The sequence below is a fragment of the Ylistrum balloti genome, unplaced genomic scaffold (assembly GCF_031769215.1).
Source record: "Ylistrum balloti isolate Yb309-2 unplaced genomic scaffold, AGI_CSIRO_Ybal_v1 Utg369568, whole genome shotgun sequence".
Lineage (NCBI taxonomy): Eukaryota > Metazoa > Mollusca > Bivalvia > Pectinida > Pectinidae > Ylistrum > Ylistrum balloti.
In genome coordinates, this window is record NW_026781865.1 from 615,168 (window position 1) to 635,336 (window position 20,169).

The 20,169-nt window shown below is 36.7% G+C and overlaps 1 protein-coding gene across 1 annotated transcript in view; it reads left to right on the plus strand.

The window, feature by feature from the left end:
- The window catches only part of LOC132560870 (tRNA (guanine-N(7)-)-methyltransferase non-catalytic subunit wdr4-like), a 153,606-nt gene that overhangs the window by 12,898 nt on the left and 120,539 nt on the right, over nucleotides 1–20,169 (plus strand). The gene's annotated exons all lie outside the window — the stretch shown is intronic.

The following is a 20,169-nucleotide window of genomic DNA, read 5'->3' on the forward strand; positions in this document are numbered from 1 at the left end:
AATTTAGACCCCAAGTTTTCCCAATTCTAAGGAAAACGCCACTATTTTCCCCAATTCTAAGGGCCCCGGGCCCCAGTCCCAAAATGTGGTGTGAGAGCCCTGAATATTGTACTCTCTTGATTTCCAGCGAATAGTTCACAATTAAATCCTGCTGTGAATATCATTGCGTATAGTCGGTTACTAGAATTACTGTGATGTGCCAAGTTAGTTAATGGAACTGTTCTTCTTAGAATTTTTGACCATTAATACACCAATACTTGGTGTACAAAGACTTTTAAAGGTCACAGTAATTTCGAGACGGACATAAGACTTTAAGTCTACACTGTGCCGTTGATGAGTAAATGTTTAAAGGAGAATGGTGATAATTGGGTTGTCAAGTGTTGTTTTGACAACTACCTTGCAGACTAAAATTAGGTCACTAGAGGACATTACGTCATGTGATGTGTGCTGTATGGCCTCCAGTACAAGGCCTGTGCCACCTTGAAATGCTAGTCCTGCACTTAATTTTTAGCTCTTGGGAAACATGAGCTCAATTTCCTCCAAATTGATTGTCTACACAGCTTGGAAATATAAAGTAAGAGTGCTTTTACGCCAGCAGCTTAGTAATGGTTCTTGAAACAGTATTGTTTTATGGTAAACAATGTGAGTACATGTTTGATTTAATTTGCAACAACACAAGTGGCTTAAGAGCATATTTTTTTGTTAGACTCTAAATGACCCCTTAACAAGTGTGGCTTGGTTTATAACTGTTTTGTTTTCTTGAAACTCTAGTTTTGTCCCGTAAGAGATAATTTGTACCGTAAGATATAATTTGCCCCGTAAGAAATAGTTTGTCAAATAAGAGATAATTTGTCCCATAAGAAATAATTTGTCAAATAAGAGATAATTTGTTGAGCAAGATAAATTGTCCTGTAAGAAATAAATTGTCCTGTAAGAAATAATTTGTCCTGTAAGAAATAAATTGTCCTGTAAGAAATAATTTGTCCCGTAAGATTTGTCCCATAAGAAATAATTTGTTAAGTAAGAAATAATTTGTCCCGTAAGAGATAATTTGTCCTGTAAGAAATGATTTGTCAAGTTAGAAATAATTTGTCCCGTAAGGGGGATTAAGAGGGGAGGTTGGGATGGAATTGAGGAAGAAAATATGAATTTTGTCATCAGATATGCATAATTGTTTGAAAGACAATATCAGGGGTCTTGAAAAGTTGATTGGAAGTGTGCACCCTGAAATCTAGGTTTGGAACATATGTCATTTTCTTTCTCTCCAGCCTGCTTGCTATTAAGCAAAAGATCTCCCCCTCATCTTTTCTATCATATGTTTGGCCCCAAATAAAACCAGATTTTTTAAATAACACTTTGTTTGGAAGGTAAGATTCCTAGAAACTGCCGAGTTATAACAAAGAACATCTACAAATTAAAGAATTAGCATTTTCAATGTAATGTAGACATTTGATAGATTTATTGTAAATAAAAGTTAGAACAATTAATTGATTCTGATTGTTGTCCTGGCAAGCACTTGACAAACAAGGTGTAACTTATACCTGGCTCTATCAATGAACATGTACCTTTGACATACTTGTCTGACACTCAACCGATTGAGTTTAAGAGAAGTTGTCTCTAGCTGAGTGATATATTGCAGCTAGTATTTTACCAGGGTTACATATGATGGTATGATTGTGTTACTCTTAAATGTATATCATACTAGGACTAGTCCAAAGCCGTCTCCTATATAGCAGAATGCATGGTCTAATGTGGTGTATCATGGTACGAGTCTATTATATCGTAGTCAAGTGTATTATGAGACATGTAATGTACCTTTTAAATCATTGTATGAATGTGCAACTATCTATCATGTTGTTTTATAGTTGCGTTTGATGCTGAACTTTTGTTGTACATGAAATAAATCTTTACATCTTTAGATAAAAACTCCATAATGTTTTGTTACATATACAACATGTCTCTTGCATCGTGAATGTTGTAACATTATTTGATATTTTCAAAATAATCCTAATGCTAAAATATTCTCATATTCTAAGACACTGTCTGGAATCACAACTGAGATACCTTTCTGTATAATTATATAATGCTTTTGAACATGTCATATGATTTTCAACATGGAGGACTCTTTCCATACTTCTGTAAGATTCTTTCTGGTTTTTAGAATATTGCCAAGTGGAACTACTCCAAAATATCAGTTCAAGACACTGGCTAAGTTGTGAAATAATGTAGGTATGAATTATGTTAACTTTCCAGTGTTAAGGATGTTTTACCTTCCTTCACCTACTAATGATGACAGTTTGGATGTTTAATGCATGGAATCCTTTCCTACAGACGTACGTGCGCTCGTCAATGGAAGGGACAATGATGGAATCAGAGTAACATGGATGGCACTGACAACATTTGGGAAGTGAGCCATGCAATAAAATCCCTCCTTCAAATGTAATAAGTCAGCAAAAAACCTTTTTGTGTCTATTAATTATGTCATCAGTCGCTCACTTTGTGATACAGGAGAATAAAAGATCACTTATTCCATGGATAGCCTTGATTTTCAGAAGATACCTACCTTTAGCATAGAAAAAAATAAAAAAGAGCCACCAAAAGTTGAAACTGAGGAAAATAGTGTGGAAACAGTTTGCCACGGTTAGTAAATCATCTTTTATCAACTCTGGTATATCAAGAATTGTACCTTGTGGCATGCAATACTGCTCGATCAGACATCTGTTGTCGTGTATGTCCAGATAATTGGTGCTGTCCTGAAACATTCTTCTCATCGCTCTCCTCTGTTCTTCTACTAAATGCATTGTAGCTGCCATTTTGGATTCACAGATACAAATGGGTGTAAAGATACATGCAGATTTACACCACCTCAGAGGGCGGTGTAAGTGACGCCACCTCAGAGGGCGGTGTAAGTGATGCCACCTCAGAGGGCGGTGTAATTGACGCCACCTCAGAGGGCAGTGTAAGTGACACCACCTCAGTTACACATGGTTTAGGGGATAACTTACACCAACTCGTAAGTTACATGTGCTTTGCCAAACAGACCGTAACTGTTACATATGGCTTACATACAGATTTAAACCCACCTGTAATTCCACCCTACTTGTGAAACAGTTTCCAGGTGTATACTTATGTACTTATATGCTGAAATAAGTCTATTAGAATGATGAAGTTATACCCTAAAAATCTTTTCCAATATTTTAAATTTCATAATTTATCTATCAAACAGACTTTACATCTGCTATTTTGCCATTTCAACAGATGAAAATTGTATATAAAGACATCAAGCATTACATTTTATACAATATTGGAGCTCTGCACCCATGAAAAGTCAGGAAGTGAGCAACTATAATATATATCAAATTGTTTCATCCTAACTGTGTTCTCACCAGTTAAAGTACAAATAATGTACCTGAACCTTCTACAGATGCAGACATTAAGTTACAGGACATGGAACAAGCGTTTATTTTGTACTTGGGGTAGAACATGATAAAGAAATATGTTTTTAATGACAATGCACATTATTCAGCATTCGAAAATATTGATTGGCTTGTAGAAATGTTGTATGTTACATGTTGATGAGTCGTGTTGACTTTGAAGTTGTAAATAAAATTTATGTACACATGCAGACAGCAGTGTCATTGTTCAGAATACCTAGTAACGGCCGCAGTCAGGAATCATTCCTCCTGATGTGATGGATGGTAATTATATTCCGTAATTAAAATAAAATGCCTGTACTTGATGACATGTATTGCTGCAATTGTTTGATCGTAGGATGTAAGGACCACAATACAGTTATCAGGTGATTTGAATCTGTGAAATGCTTGTATATACCTGTATGGAGTCTTCAAAACCCAGGTGAAAATTCACACCAGGGAAAAAAAAATTGAGAAAAATCATCAGTTATGTTTTTAAAATTTTTCAATTCTTAGAAAATTTTTTACTAAAATCCAAAACACTGAAAACTAAGGTGTGTGACCTAAATGACCTTTTCTGTTTCTGTCATTAAGTTGCCAGAGCAAAGCTCATCTGATTTGCATTTTTTGGGGGAGTTTGGAAATCACAGTTGTTAATTGGCTATATAATCTGCAGGTCTGACGGCCCTGAGGTAAAAGACAGTGACCTTAACCTTTTTTACCCAGTAATAACAACAGATTTGACAATAAACCTACCCTCATCTATTACAGTTTCAGTAGATATACGATCCAATACTATACCCCACCTACCCACTGTTAGAGGTTATGTGTTGGCCCCCATTACCTTATTGCTGGATAAAAACATACATGGTACGAAGTATACATGACATTTGGAGTTCAGATTTTTTCACAAAAATCTTCATTAATTTTTCTTTTATCTCCATAAGAGGAAATTTTTACTTTTTCAGCAAGTACATAAGTAAAGCAGTTTTGACAATTTTATAAAGGAACATAAAACTTCATAAAGTTGGCAAAACAATTATGTACTTAGGTGTATATCAAAGTCAAGTGCAAAATTGAAATGAATCAGAAATATTTACTTCATTGCTTATAGCTGGTTATTTTTGCAGGTCAAAATTCTTGTAATTTTAATCAAAATTGAGAGAATTAAATTCAAAGGTACTAAAATTTGGTAATCTGGTAATAAGATGATGTATAAATTTTGTGAATATTGCTCCAGATGTCAAGTTTCAGATCCATGATTACTGATTCATCAACCAAACGCCATGATACATATAAATGTATATATTCTGTGCCATGTAAGCAATAATCAGTATTATGTACCATTTAATCCATTCAATTAGTCCAAATATCCTTGAATTATGGAAGAGTCTTCTTGTGAGGTTAATGATAAGTCCTTCGTTGAAGTTTTAACACAGACATGTGTCTTATCATAATTGAAAAAAAATAATGATAATGAAATATAATGAAATAAAAAAAACCATAGAAAGCATTTTTTTTTATGAATTAAATGCTATTTATTTTATCATTTGAATGGAGATAGCTTTTTCATCATCTGATGCTGTCTGGCCAATAAACCTGACTGGAAGGTTCACAGGTAAAATCAGAATAACAATTTAAGTAAATTCTATATCTATATATATATATTGTGTCCCTAGTTGTACAGTGATGGCCTAGCAATCTTACACATGCATTATGTATGACAGAATACTGTTTGTGGTCTTTGAAGTGGAGATAAACGCCCTGCCTATTCTTTTTAATGCTGTCTCAATCGGTCTAATTCTCTTTTAAAAGGCTCCAAGCTGAGCACAAGCTTTTTGGAAAAACATATTGATTAAAATGTTGTTGGTGTGGTATATTGGTGTAGAGTGAAGGTTTAGGCTAGCTGCATATACACCAGCTCGGCATAGAGATTAAACTTTTAATGGATTAAAAACAACTTGTTGGACTGAAATTAACGACTTGTTGTCTGTCTCCAGCATGTAGGCCTACACTAGTGATTTCAATAGATTTCATTATAAACTAATGGAATCTGGAGTAAACACCCTAAGCCATTGTCAGCAGTGAATGGTGCGTTACTATGATTCGTGCTAGTAATACAGTTAGACAGAACATTTAAATTTTGTATAATTTCTTTTTTTCCTCCTCTATGTTTCTGATGTGCAGAATAAGCTATTTCTCCAGTTCTAATCAGTTGATATTAGTGGTAATTTGTACAGGGTAAGTTTTGCTGACAACTAATAGGTGTATTTCATGAGAGTTAAACCATTTGTATTTTGACAACAGTTTTAACAACAAAAAAATGGTTCTTTCGTACTAGCAGGATTCCAAATGAAATAGCTTTATTTTACCAATTGAAAGTGTCAAGTTATTTTACAACACTTTTCGTGAGAACAATCGTCTTTGGAAATTCCAAAACTTTTCATGTTTAGCTTCGTTGATCCAAGTTCTTGCTGTTGGTACATCAATTCTGATATAGAATCGGGATCAGTGATTCTACTGCCAACAACTGGATCAGGGTTTCGGATAAAAAGGATGGGAACAGAGATTCTGGTAACAACAATGGGAACAAGGATTCTGTTAACAACAATGGGAACAGGGATTCTGTTAACAACAATTGGAACAGGGATTCTGTTAACAACAATGGTAACAGGGATTCTGTTAACAACAATGGGAACAGGGATTCTGTTGACAATAATGGGAACAGGGATTCTGTTAACAACAATGGGAACAGGGTTTCTGTTAACAACAATGGGAACAGGGATTCTGTTAACAACAATAGGCACTTCTGTTGTCATCAATGAGATCTATTTTCTGTTACAAGACAGCAATTCCACTACCAAGAATGAAAAAACTTCTGAAAACTTTGCTCATTTACCTATCAACAATTAGAACAAGGTAAATGGTAAAGGTACAATCAAATGAGGAGAGGAAACAGTACAAAGCAAGCAGACTGGCATTCTAACTCATCCTAATGGTGTACAGGACTGGCAGAACTTTTTACTGGGACTTTCAAACATGACATTATCCAGCTTTTAAACAGAAAATTTACACTTTGCTACTGAGATCTTTCTTCCCAATTAGTCTATTGTCTTCTCAAAATAAGTGATAAAAAGGTATTGTGTTCCAAGTTTTCAAAAAACAGTCCAAAGATGGATACTGTAATCAGCTTTTTGATCAGTAGTAAAGTCGATCCAATCCAACAGTGATACCACAATTAGACATTTATACATTGGTAGAAATTCCATAGATGAAAGTAGCTCATTAAATTTGCTTATACTAATTTTCACATTTCATGGAAATATGGATTGGTTGATAAAGATTACCCTTGAAATGAATGATAAAAAAATCCCCCACAAACATGAATCATTTCATGTTGTTCTTGGGGAACATCTCAAAAACTGTCTGGATAGAAGTCCCTTGGTTGTCATGAAATTTATTTATTTGTACTTTTTGTTGGAGATACAACATTTCCTGCACCTAATTTGGTCAAGTTTGTAGGTATATTTAGAGTGTAAAAGAAAGACCCAGGATTGTTTGAACTGGGAATGCAGTTTTGATCTATGGCGTAGCTATACCTTATAAACAAAAACTGTTTTGAGAACAGCATGGCTCAGCTATTAGTGATTTATCTCATGTGATTCCCAACTGACTTTCAGTCTTTATGAGAAATAGGAGACTTAGGAAGATGAAATGAAGTAGCTCTGTTGGTAGGTGTTCAGAAGTAGGAGACTTAGGAAGATGAAATGAAGTAGCTCTGTTGGTAGGTGTTCAGAAGTAGGAGACTTAGGAAGATGAAATGAAGTAGCTCTGTTGGTAGGTTGTCAGAAGTAGGAGACTTAGGAAGATGAAATGAAGTAGCTCTGTTGGTAGGTTGTCAGAAGTAGGAGACTTAGGAAGATGAAATGAAGTAGCTCTGTTGGTAGGTTGTCAGAAGTAGGAGACTTAGGAAGATGAAATGAAGTAGCTCTGTTGGAAGGTGTTCAGAAGTAGGAGACTTAAGAAGATGAAATGAAGTAGCTCTGTTGGTAGGTTGTCAGAAGTAGGAGACTTAGGAAGATGAAATGAAGTAGCTCTGTTGGTAGGTGTTCAGAAGTAGGAGACTTAGGAAGATGAAATGAAGTAGCTCTGTTGGTAGGTGTTCAGAAGTAGGAGACTTAGGAAGATGAAATGAAGTAGCTCTGTTGGTAGGTGTTCAGAAGTAGGAGACTTAGGAAGATGAAATGAAGTAGCTCTGTTGGAAGGTGTTCAGAAGTAGGAGACTTAGGAAGATGAAATGAAGTAGCTCTGTTGGTAGGTGTTCAGAAGTAGGAGACTTAGGAAGATGAAATGAAGTAGCTCTGTTGGAAGGTGTTCAGAAGTAGGAGACTTAGGAAGATGAAATGAAGTAGCTCTGTTGGTAGGTTGTCAGAAGTAGGAGACTTAGGAAGATGAAATGAAGTAGCTCTGTTGGTAGGTGGTCAGAAGATTCCAAGGTTCAAACCCAATTTTGGCAGCACATTTTACCATTCCTGTTAGATATATACCTGTTTAATATTATTAATATATGTACCAGCAAATACTATTTCAATGTTCTATAATAAGCCTGCCCTATGATTTTTAGGTCATCTGGACCCGAAGGGTCCGATGACCTATAGTCATCATGCTTCGTCCGTCGTCGTCCGCCGTGCGCCGTGCGTAAACTTTTCATTCAAACGACTTCTTCTCAAATACTAGAAGGTCTAGGGGGCTAATACTTGGCACAGAGGATACTGGCATGGAGCTCTACCAAGTTTGTTCAAATGAATGACCTTGACCCACTTTAAAGGTCACAGGGGTCAAATATGTTAAAATCTTTAAACAACTTCTTCTCATTAACCAAAAGGCTCAGAGTGTAGATATTGGGCCTGTGACATGCTGGGATGAAGGACTACCAAGTTTGTTCAAATGAATGACCTTGAACCACTTTAAAGGTCACAGGGGTCAAATATGTTAAAATATTTAAACAACTTCTTCTCAATAACCAAAAGGCTCAGATTGCTGATATTGTGCCTGTGGCATGCTGGGATGAAGGGCTATCAAGTTTGTTTAAATGAATGACTTTGAACAACTTTCAAGGTCACAGGGGTCAAATATGTCAAAATCTTTGAATAACTTCTTCTCAAATACTAGAAGGCCTAGGGGGCTAATACTTGGCCCATAGCATGCTGGCATGGAGCCCTACAAAGTTTGTTCAAATGAATGACCTTGGCCCACTTTCAAGGTCACAGGGGTCAAATATGTTAAAATATACAAAGGACTTCATCTCAATAAGCAAAAGTCTATGAGTGCCGATATTGGGTCTGTAGCATGCTGGGAGGAAAGGCTACCAAGTTTATTTAAATGAATGACCTTGAACAACTTTCAAGGTCGCAGGGGTCAAATATGTCAAAATCTTTAAATAACTTCTTCTCAAATACTAGAAGGCCTAGGGGGCTAATACTTGGCCCATAGCATGCTGGCATGGAGCCCTACAAAGTTTGTTCAAATGAATGACCTTGGCCCACTTTCAAGGTCACAGGGGTCAAATATGTTAAAATATACAAAGGACTTCATCTCATTAAGCAAAAGTCTATGAGTGCCGATATTGGGTCTGTAGCATGCTGGGAGGAAGTTTATTCAAATGAATGACCTCAACCCACTTTCAAGGTCACAGGGGTCAAATATGTTAAAATATACAAACGACTTCTTCTCAACAAGCAAAAGTCCATGAGTGCTGATATTGGGCCTGTAAGATGCTTGGAGGAGAGGCTACCAAGTTTGTTCAAATGAATGACCTCAACCCACTTTCTAGGTTTGGCTTGCTTTTTGTCAGATGACCGTTAAGGCCCATGGGCCTCTTGTTAGTCCAATGTTTTGTGTTGTCTCCCTGGGATTAATGTAGAATATATTAGGTATATCTAAAAGATAACAATACATCTTATACATGCATGAGTATGGATATATACCATAACAGATGATGTGGATGGAATCCTGGTCTGTTTATGTCATTACAGAATTTTACTTGACTTAAGCCCAGGCAGCCTGTGTACTGAAAACGGTCAGAAGTGGGTGGAGGGCTAAAATTACCCCAGAAAATACCCTGAATTGGAATAATACAATATGGTATTGGTCAGCTGTATACACTGATGTCAGATATGCACATAAGTTAACGGTATATACTTGTGTGATGTTGAGTTAAATCTCAGAGAACCAAAGTTTCAATAATTATTCCTACTGTCCTTTGAGGACCATTGTATCAGTTGGCCTGGTCGCAACCGCAAATGTATTTTTTTTATTTCCCAGACCGAAATGTGCTGTCATGGTTGTTTAGGGGCACAATACTGTACCCCAATTCCTCTGGATAGCATGTGATGCTGGCCTCCAGTATGTTGTTCAGTAAGGAACTCATTAACTACTTCAAGGAGACCACACTTCAATATGACCCTGGCTTAGTTCAAACCCAGAAAAAATCCCAAAAAACAAACACTGTTTAATTATCATAGGTCTGTGTCTATAAAAAGGGAAAACCTGATGACACATACTTATTATAACATGCACATGTGTTGTGGTGTATGTGTACATGTTTTGAAGTACAGTATTTTGGTGATGCCATGAATATTGAAACAGACTTCTGTTAAATATAGGGCTGTGTTTTAAAAGTATAAGTGCGAATGAATCGTGTAGAGATTGTTTACTTAATTGAAACGAGATAGCAATCTTGGTAACCATGACGACATTGCTCTACCACCATCAAGTAAGCGATTTTATGGAATTCAGAAGAAAAAGAAAAAATAAAATAAATAGCAAAAATGGTTTGCATCGGTTAACGCTGTTATTACCTTAGTACAGAAGTTTGAGTTCAAAGGGAGTTATGGCCTTCTGGGAAGGCTAGCATTCATTGTCCTGTCATGGTTCTTAGACCTTCCAGCATATCTAGACAATGAGTTGCTCAGGAAAATTATTTCCCTAAAGAAATGAAGGCAAAACCATCTCTAGGCTATATAGAGACCAGGCCAATGAATAGTTCTGTGAAAGGAAGCTGAAGATTTACAGAAAAAGTGTTTCCTAGTTGTGATAATTTTATCAATCATGACTTATTTTTTATCACTCAGGCAACTGACTTTATATTTGTATCCAAAGTTCTTGAGGAACACGAATGATCTAGATTCCACGGGCCGTTTATCTCAGCATTGTAAATGACTAGAATGCAGAGGAAATAATCGGTGGTATTTTTACCATTAAAGTTGTGTTATTGTGAGTGCTGTTACAGCCTTGCTGCCTTATCTTTCCATTGCCTGATCACACATTAATCTGAGGCTGATAATTTAGCTGTATTGTAGTTCAATCAAGGTAATTATGATATGGAATTACCCGACATAGCCTGTAACACAGGAATGAAATTTGAAGACCTGTCCCTAATAATACCAGATATTGATTATTTTCAGGCAAAAATCTGAATTTGAACACATTGATATTATGTTAGGTACCTTAATAGGGTCCTAACAGTCTGGTAGATTAGTTACCATGTGGAATTGCTAATTGTACGAAAATCAGAATATTTTTTATTTGGAACCACAGGTAATGTCCTCAAACATGCAAGGTTCTAATTGTCCCACAGGAAGTAGCTTTGTTTGTTAGAGGGTGTCCGAATGACCATGGCAAAGCAATGCGTGTGCTACACCAAAATTACGGAAATGTTTATCAAACAGAATGTCTGCCCTCAGGTTCTGTTGAAATATCGTCTCCAAGACGACCTTATCAGCATCTTGCGTTTTATAAAAGAAATGAGAAATTGAGTGTGGTCTCGTTATTTTGTGTGAACAGATATGAACCAGGTATGCTGGCTGAGTGACCAGGCGATAACGAATTTTACCTGGCCCAGTTAACGAGTTTTTACCTGTTTCAGGTGATGATAGTGGCGTTGCCAACATTTGACGAGATATGGTTGAAATTGTCTCTGTTACAGGATTGAGCTGCTGAGAGAAGCTGATTAAGTCAAGATGCTTAGTATTTGTATTCTAACTGTATCCCAGCCTCCCTAGAACATATGGGTCCAAGCAATATTATTCAAATCTCTTAATTGAAATGTATTGTTAAAACCGCCGTGATACATCAAAGTATCAAAGGAAAAACACTTGTTATTCATTTGAGAGTAGGGGGATTAATACGGATGTGAAAAGAATGGCACCATGTTGTAAAGGAAAAAAGGAAGCAAGTTAAAGAAAATAGCTGATAGGTGGATTAATATTTAATGCGGTTTTAGTCGTAAAATTCATTTGTTATTTCTATTGAACAAATGTGGCCAGTGAACTGTACCTATCTAAGTCAGTATGTTTGTTATCATTGTTTTTTTTTTAAATACATTAATTGTTATTGAACTTTGGGTCTATTTTGGATTCATTTTGAAAGTGCTTTCCAGTATTTCTAGATATTTGGGTCCTTAGAAGTTACTACTGCTGACCTTGTTACTCGGGTCCAAATTGCCTCTCAATCCAAAGATTTATTGATTTCCTCCTGTAAATGATTCTTAATGTCATATTTGTATTACTGTTAAAATTATATAAACTGAATCGCTGTATGTCATACTAATTGCTTGACTGGATTACTGTAGACCAGTTTGACAGGGTTTAACTGATCACTGTAGACCAGTTTGCCAGGGTTTACCTGGATCACTGTAGACCAGTTTGACAGTGTTTAACTGATCACTGTAGACCAGTTTGACAGGGTTTAACTGGATCACTGTAGACCAGTTTGACAGGGTTTAACTGGATCACTGTAGACCAGTTTGACAGTGTTTAACTGGATCACTGTAGACCAGTTTGACAGTGTTTAACTGATCACTGTAGACCAGTTTGCCAGGGTTTACCTGGATCACTGTAGACCAGTTTGACAGTGTTTAACTGATCACTGTAGACCAGTTTGACAGGGTTTAACTGGATCACTGTAGACCAGTTTGACAGTGTTTAACTGATCACTGTAGACCAGTTTGACAGGGTTTAACTGATCACTGTAGACCAGTTTGACAGGGTTTAACTGGATCACTGGAGACCAGTTTGACAGGGTTTAACTGATCACTGGAGACCAGTTTGACAGGGTTTAACTGGATCACTGTAGACCAGTTTGACAGGGTTTAACTGGATCACTGTAGACCAGTTTGACAGGGTTTAACTGATCACTGTAGACCAGTTTGACAGGGTTTAAATGGATCACTGTATACCAGTTCGACAGGGTTTAACTGGATCACTGTAGACCAGTTTGACAGGGTTTAACTGATCACTGTAGACCAGTTTGGCAGGGTTTAACTGATCACTGTAGACCAGTTTGGCAGGGTTTAACTGGATCACTGTAGACCAGTTTGACAGTATTTAACTGATCACTGTAGACCAGTTTGACAGGGTTTAACTGGATTACTGTAGACCAGTTTAACAGGCTTTAACTGGATCACTGTAGACCAGTTTGCCAGGGTTTAACTGGATCACTGTAGACCAGTTTGACAGGGTTTACCTGGATCACTGGAGACCAGTTTGACAGGGTTTAACTGATCACTGTAGACCAGTTTGACAGGGTTTAACTGATCACTGTAGACCAGTTTGACAGGGTTTAACTGGATCACTGTAGACCAGTTTGACAGGGTTTAACTGGATCACTGTAGACCAGTTTGACAGGGTTTAACTGATCACTGTAGACCAGTTTGACAGGGTTTAACAGGATCACTGTAGACCAGTTTGACAGGGTTTAACTGGATTACTGTAGACCAGTTTGACAGGGTTTAACTGGATCACTGTAGACCAGTTTGACAGGGTTTAACTGGATCACTGTAGACCAGTTTGACAGGGTTTAACTGATCACTGTAGACCAGTTTGACAGGGTTTAACTGGATCACTGTAGACCAGTTTGACAGGGTTTAACTGGATCACTGTAGACCAGTTTGACAGGGTTTAACTGGATCACTGTAGACCAGTTTGACAGGGTTTAACTGATCGCTGTAGACAAGTTTGACAGGGTTTAAATGGATCACTGTATACCAGTTCAACAGGGTTTAACTGGATCACTGTAGACCAGTTTGACAGGGTTTAACTGGATCACTGTAGACCAGTTTGACAGGGTTTAACTGATCACTGTAGACCAGTTTGCCAGGGTTTACCTGGATCACTGTAGACCAGTTTGACAGTGTTTAACTGATCACTGTAGACCAGTTTGACAGGGTTTAACTGGATCACTGTAGACCAGTTTGACAGGGTTTAACTGGATCACTGTAGACCAGTTTGACAGTGTTTAACTGGATCACTGTAGACCAGTTTGACAGTGTTTAACTGATCACTGTAGACCAGTTTGCCAGGGTTTACCTGGATCACTGTAGACCAGTTTGACAGTGTTTAACTGATCACTGTGTGTAGACCAGTTTGACAGGGTTTAACTGGATCACTGTAGACCAGTTTGACAGTGTTTAACTGATCACTGTAGACCAGTTTGCCAGGGTTTACCTGGATCACTGTAGACCAGTTTGACAGGGTTTAACTGGATCACTGTAGACCAGTTTGACAGGGTTTAACTGATCACTGTAGACCAGTTTGCCAGGGTTTACCTGGATCACTGTAGACCAGTTTGACAGTGTTTAACTGATCACTGTAGACCAGTTTGACAGTGTTTAACTGGATCACTGTAGACCAGTTTGACAGGGTTTAACTGATCACTGTAGACCAGTTTGACAGGGTTTAACTGGATCACTGTAGACCAGTTTGACAGGGTTTACCTGGATCACTGGAGACCAGTTTGACAGGGTTTAACTGATCACTGTAGACCAGTTTGACAGGGTTTAACAGGATCACTGTAGACCAGTTTGACAGGGTTTAACTGGATTACTGTAGACCAGTTTGACAGGGTTTAACTGATCGCTGTAGACCAGTTTGACAGGGTTTAAATGGATCACTGTATACCAGTTTGACAGGGTTTAACTGATCGCTGTAGACCAGTTTGACAGGGTTTAAATGGATCACTGTAGACCAGTTTGACAGGGTTTAACTGGATTACTGTAGACCAGTTTGACAGTGTTTAACTGATCACTGTAGACCAGTTTGACAGGGTTTAAATGGATCACTGTAGACCAGTTTGACAGGGTTTAACTGGATCACTGTAGACCAGTTTGACAGGGTTTAACTGATCACTGGAGACCAGTTTGACAGGGTTTAACTGATCACTGGAGACCAGTTTGACAGGGTTTAACTGATCACTGTAGACCAGTTTGACAGGGTTTAACTGATCACTGTAGACCAGTTTGACAGGGTTTAACTGGATCACTGTAGACCAGTTTGACAGGGTTTTACTGATCGCTGTAGACCAGTTTGACAGGGTTTAACTGGATCACTGTAGACCAGTTTGACAGGGTTTAACTGGATCACTGGAGACCAGTTTGACAGGGTTTAACTGATCACTGTAGACCAGTTTGACAGGGTTTTATCAGATTATAGTAGAGCAATTTGACAGGGTTTAACTGGATCACTGTAGACCAGTTTGACAGGGTTTAACTGATCACTGTAGACCAGTTTGACAGGGTTTAACTGGATCACTGTAGACCAGTTTGACAGGGTTTAACTGGATCACTGGAGACCAGTTTGACAGGGTTTAACTGATCACTGGAGACCAGTTTGACAGGGTTTAACTGATCACTGTAGACCAGTTTGACAGGGTTTAACTGATCACTGTAGACCAGTTTGACAGGGTTTAACTGATCACTGTAGACCAGTTTGACAGTATTTAACTGATCACTGTAGACCAGTTTGACAGGGTTTAACTGGATTACTGTAGACCAGTTTGACAGGGTTTAACTGGATCACTGTAGACCAGTTTGCCAGGGTTTAACTGGATCACTGTAGACCAGTTTGACAGGGTTTACCTGGATCACTGGAGACCAGTTTGACAGGGTTTAACTGATCACTGTAGACCAGTTTGACAGGGTTTAACTGATCACTGTAGACCAGTTTGACAGGGTTTAACTGGATCACTGTAGACCAGTTTGACAGGGTTTAACTGGATCACTGTAGACCAGTTTGACAGGGTTTAACTGATCACTGTAGACCAGTTTGACAGGGTTTGACAGGATCACTGTAGACCAGTTTGACAGGGTTTAACTGGATTACTGTAGACCAGTTTGACAGGGTTTAACTGGATCACTGTAGACCAGTTTGACAGGGTTTTATCAGATTACAGTAGAGCAATTTGACAGGGTTTAACTGGATCACTGTAGACCAGTTTGACAGGGTTTAACTGATCACTGTAGACCAGTTTGACAGGGTTTAACTGGATCACTGTAGACCAGTTTGACAGGGTTTAACTGGATCACTGTAGACCAGTTTGACAGGGTTTTATCAGATTATAGTAGAGCAATTTGACAGGGTTTAAGAGGATTATCTTGCAAAATTTTAACAGATTACCAGATATTATAAATGGATTAGCAAATAGGAAATCAGCTTAAAGTGATTAAATTTCTTTGTTTCTAGGCAAAGGTTATTAAAACAAGCTAGCTTTTCTGGCATTGTTTTCATATTGATTTCAAATTTATTGGAAACTTCTCTTTTGTTTTGAATTATAAAAAGCTGGTAATGACAGAAGTGTTACTCCATGGAATTCTCATATCTTTAGCAATGGAATATGGTATGAAAAGGCGACATACTTAGATGAAGCAGAAGTTAGATCAAGAGTAGAATGGAAGGATAGCTGATGTCAAAACTAAATTAATTTGATGATGAAGTTGGCGGGTGAAAGTCCCTTGTCGGTTTCCATGTGACCTGCCAACCGCTAGTGACACCTGGTGGCTGTGATGAATCGCAGGCTGGAACCCCGCTTCTGACATTCTACTGATCACTCCTTCTCCAGGTCTTGTTGTAAAGACAGAGCAAATCTCCTAAGACATATAATCAATTCCTCAATGTCACAAGGACTTATAAACTCAAAATGGCCACTGTTCCTACACTCAGACTGCCCCCCCCCCCCATCGGCCGATCAACATACGCCTGGTCTGGGTTGTCTGAGACACATATGTACACAGATAGCATACTTTACCTTGATATTGAGGGGTCAAAGTTCATGGTTTAATATCTGCCAATAGGAATTATCATACAATGTTTGAGCTCGTCCGACGTCCAGTAATACGGTTTTGTACTGATGTCTGTCTGGAGCGCCTGTCTAGTCATTCTACTCCTTTGTGATGGAACATCATTTCATACGGTCATGGCTCCTCAGCTCGGCTATGCTTTTGTAGTTTTAGCAAACTATTCATGAGACTATGTTTCACAAATTCTAACCTGTTGAATGTGTTTCATGTTTTAAGAATAATTTGGAAATTCAACATTTCAGTAACTTTAAACAAAGAAAAGACTTTCCTGTTTTTTATTTGTATGCTGTACACTTGAAAACCTTCACATAATTGTAAACAACTTAATATTGTCAATATCATTGGATAAAGTTTAAAGTTTTGATACTTAGAAAATAAATTCTGGTCAATCTTTTGTTTGTAAATATGTTAAGTATTTGTAATATTTCTGTTTTAATGTGGTTTTTGTTTGAAAGAAAAAAGGTGTTTCAAAGCATATAAGTTATAAGTCTAAGGCCATGTTTTTTAGTGTATGAATAAGTTCCATTTTGTGAATAATAATATGCCTAGGAACCCGACACGTATGGTGATGAATTGTGATATATGGATATGAAGACATGGATATTGTTTGTTATGTAAAACTCTACATCACTGTCAGAAGCAGACGGACGAACGTGACGCTGCTTGGGCCTCCGAGGGTTAACGCAATCTTGGTGTTGTGCATCTGTTACAGAGATGTCAGTCATACCATTCTTTATTCTTGACTTAAACAAACTCTCAGCAACAGCTTAGCACAACATGCTACCATAAGTGTATTTACTTAAACCACAAACCACACATATATAGTCCATCTTTCAAGCACAATTCTGTTGACTTTTTTACAGATAATACACTTAAATCAGAGATATTCTGTACCTGATTCACAGAGTTAAAAAAAATTGATATGTAAAAAAAAAGCTTGATTACATGATAAAGTATAACTATGCCTCAGGGTTTCAATGACGACTTGAAGATTATATTTATATATTAATGATAATTGATGTATGCATGGTTGTCAAGGTTACTGTTTTAATATTGTTAGTAGTAATAAGGGTAGTTGTCAAGTTTACAGTGATACTAGATATACAGGTAGTTGTCAAGTTTACAGTGATACTAGACATACAGGTAGTTGTCAAGTTTACAGTGATACTAGACATACAGGTAGTTGTCAAGTTTACAGTGATACTAGACATACAGGTAGTTGTCAAGTTTACAGTGATACTAGATATACAGGTAGTTGTCAAGTTTACAGTGATACTAGATATACAGGTAGTTGTCAAGTTTACAGTGATACTAGATATACAGGTAGTTGTCAAGTTTACAGTGATACTAGATATACAGGTAGTTGTCAAGTTTACAGTGATACTAGATATACAAGTAGTTGTCAAGTTTACAGTGATACTAGATATACAGGTAGTTGTCAAGTTTACAGTGATACTAGATATACAGGTAGTTGTCAAGTTTACAGTGATACTAGATATACAGGTAGTTGTCAAGTTTACAGTACTAGATTACAGGTAGTTGTCAAGTTTACAGTGATACTAGATATACAGGTAGTTGTCAAGTTTACAGTGATACTAGATATACAGGTAGTTGTCAAGTTTACAGTGATACTAGATATACAGGTAGTTGTCAAGTTTACAGTGATACTAGATATACAGGTAGTTGTCAAGTTTACAGTGATACTAGATATACAGGTAGTTGTCAAGTTTACAGTGATACTAGACATACAGGTAGTTGTCAAGTTTACAGTGATACTAGACATACAGGTAGTTGTCAAGTTTACAGTGATACTAGACATACAGGTAGTTGTCAAGTTTACAGTGATACTAGATATAGAGGTAGTTGTCAAGTTTACAGTGATACTAGATATACAGGTAGTTGTCAAGTTTACAGTGATACTAGATATACAGGTAGTTGTCAAGTTTACAGTGATACTAGAGTAAGTTACAATAGTGAATGTGTAGAGATAACAAATACACAGATATCAGTGATTTTGATAGTCAAGATAGAGAAAGTGAATGTAAAAATACGAATATAGATTTGTTATTATAGAGGTAATGAGTATAGAGATAATGAATATAGAGATAGTGAATATAGAGATGATGAATATAGAGATAGTGAATATATCGATAATGAATAATGAATATAGAGATAGTGAATATAGAGATAGTGAATATAGAGATAATGAATACAGAGATAATGAATATAGAGATAATGAATATAGAGATAATGAATATAGAGATAATGAATATAGAGATAGTGAATATAGAGATAATGAATATAGAGATAATGAATATAGAGATGATGAATATAGAGATAGTGAATATAGAGATAATGAATATAGAGATGATGAATATAGAGATAATGAATAATGAATATAGAGATAATGAATACAGAGATAATGAATATAGAGATAATGAATATAGAGATAGTGAATATAGAGATGATGAATATAGAGATAATGAATATAGAGATGATGAATATAGAGATAATGAATAATGAATATAGAGATAGTGAATATAGAGATAATGAATACAGAGATAATGAATACAGAGATAATGAATATAGAGATGATGAATATAGAGATAATGAATATAGAGATAATGAATATAGAGATAATGAATACAGAGATAATGAATATAGAGATAGTGAATATAGGGATACTGGATATATAGATAATGAATATAGAGATAATGAATATAGAGATAGTGAGATAATGAATATAGAGATAAAGATTATAGAGATGATGAATATAGAGATGATAAATATAGAGATAGTGAATTTAGAGATAATGAATACAGAGATAATGAATTTAGAGATAGTGAATAGAGAGCCAGTGAATATAGAGATAATGGATATATAGATAATGAATATAGAGATAGTGAATATAGATATAATGAATATAGAGAAAGTGAATAGAGAGCCAATGAATATAGAGAAAGTGAATAGAAAGATAGTGAATATAGAGAAAGTGAATTGAGAACCTTCATATGTTTATAAAATTGTATAATGTTTGAGGAAAACCATGGTAGCCTTCATGGATTCATAATATTGTATGTTGTGTGAGGAAAATGGTAGTAACCTCATTGGGTTTATCATGTTGTATGTTAATATTCAGAGGAAGGAGTTATAGATCTATACTTAGGACTTAGGACATCAGTCGTAACCTTGGTAGATTTATACTTTTGTATTGTATTTTGTGGTTTAAGGTGGTGGTTGTGGGGAGGGGGGGGGGGAGGATTATAGATCTGTACATTGGAAAACAATCGTAACCTTGGTAGATTTATACTTTTGTATTGTATTTTGTGGTTTAAGGTGGTGGTTGTGGGGAGGGGGGGGAGGATTATAGATCTGTACATTGGAAAACAATCGTAACCTTGGTAGATTTATACTTTTGTATAGTATTTTGTGGTTTAAGGTGGTGGTTGTGGGGAGGGGGGAGGATTATAGATCTGTACATTGGAAAACAATCGTAACCTTGGTAGATTTATACTTTTGTATCGTATTTTGTGGTTTAAGGTGGTGGTTGTGGGGAGGGGGGGGAGGATTATAGATCTGTACATTGGAAAACAATCGTAACCTTGGTAGATTTATACTTTTGTA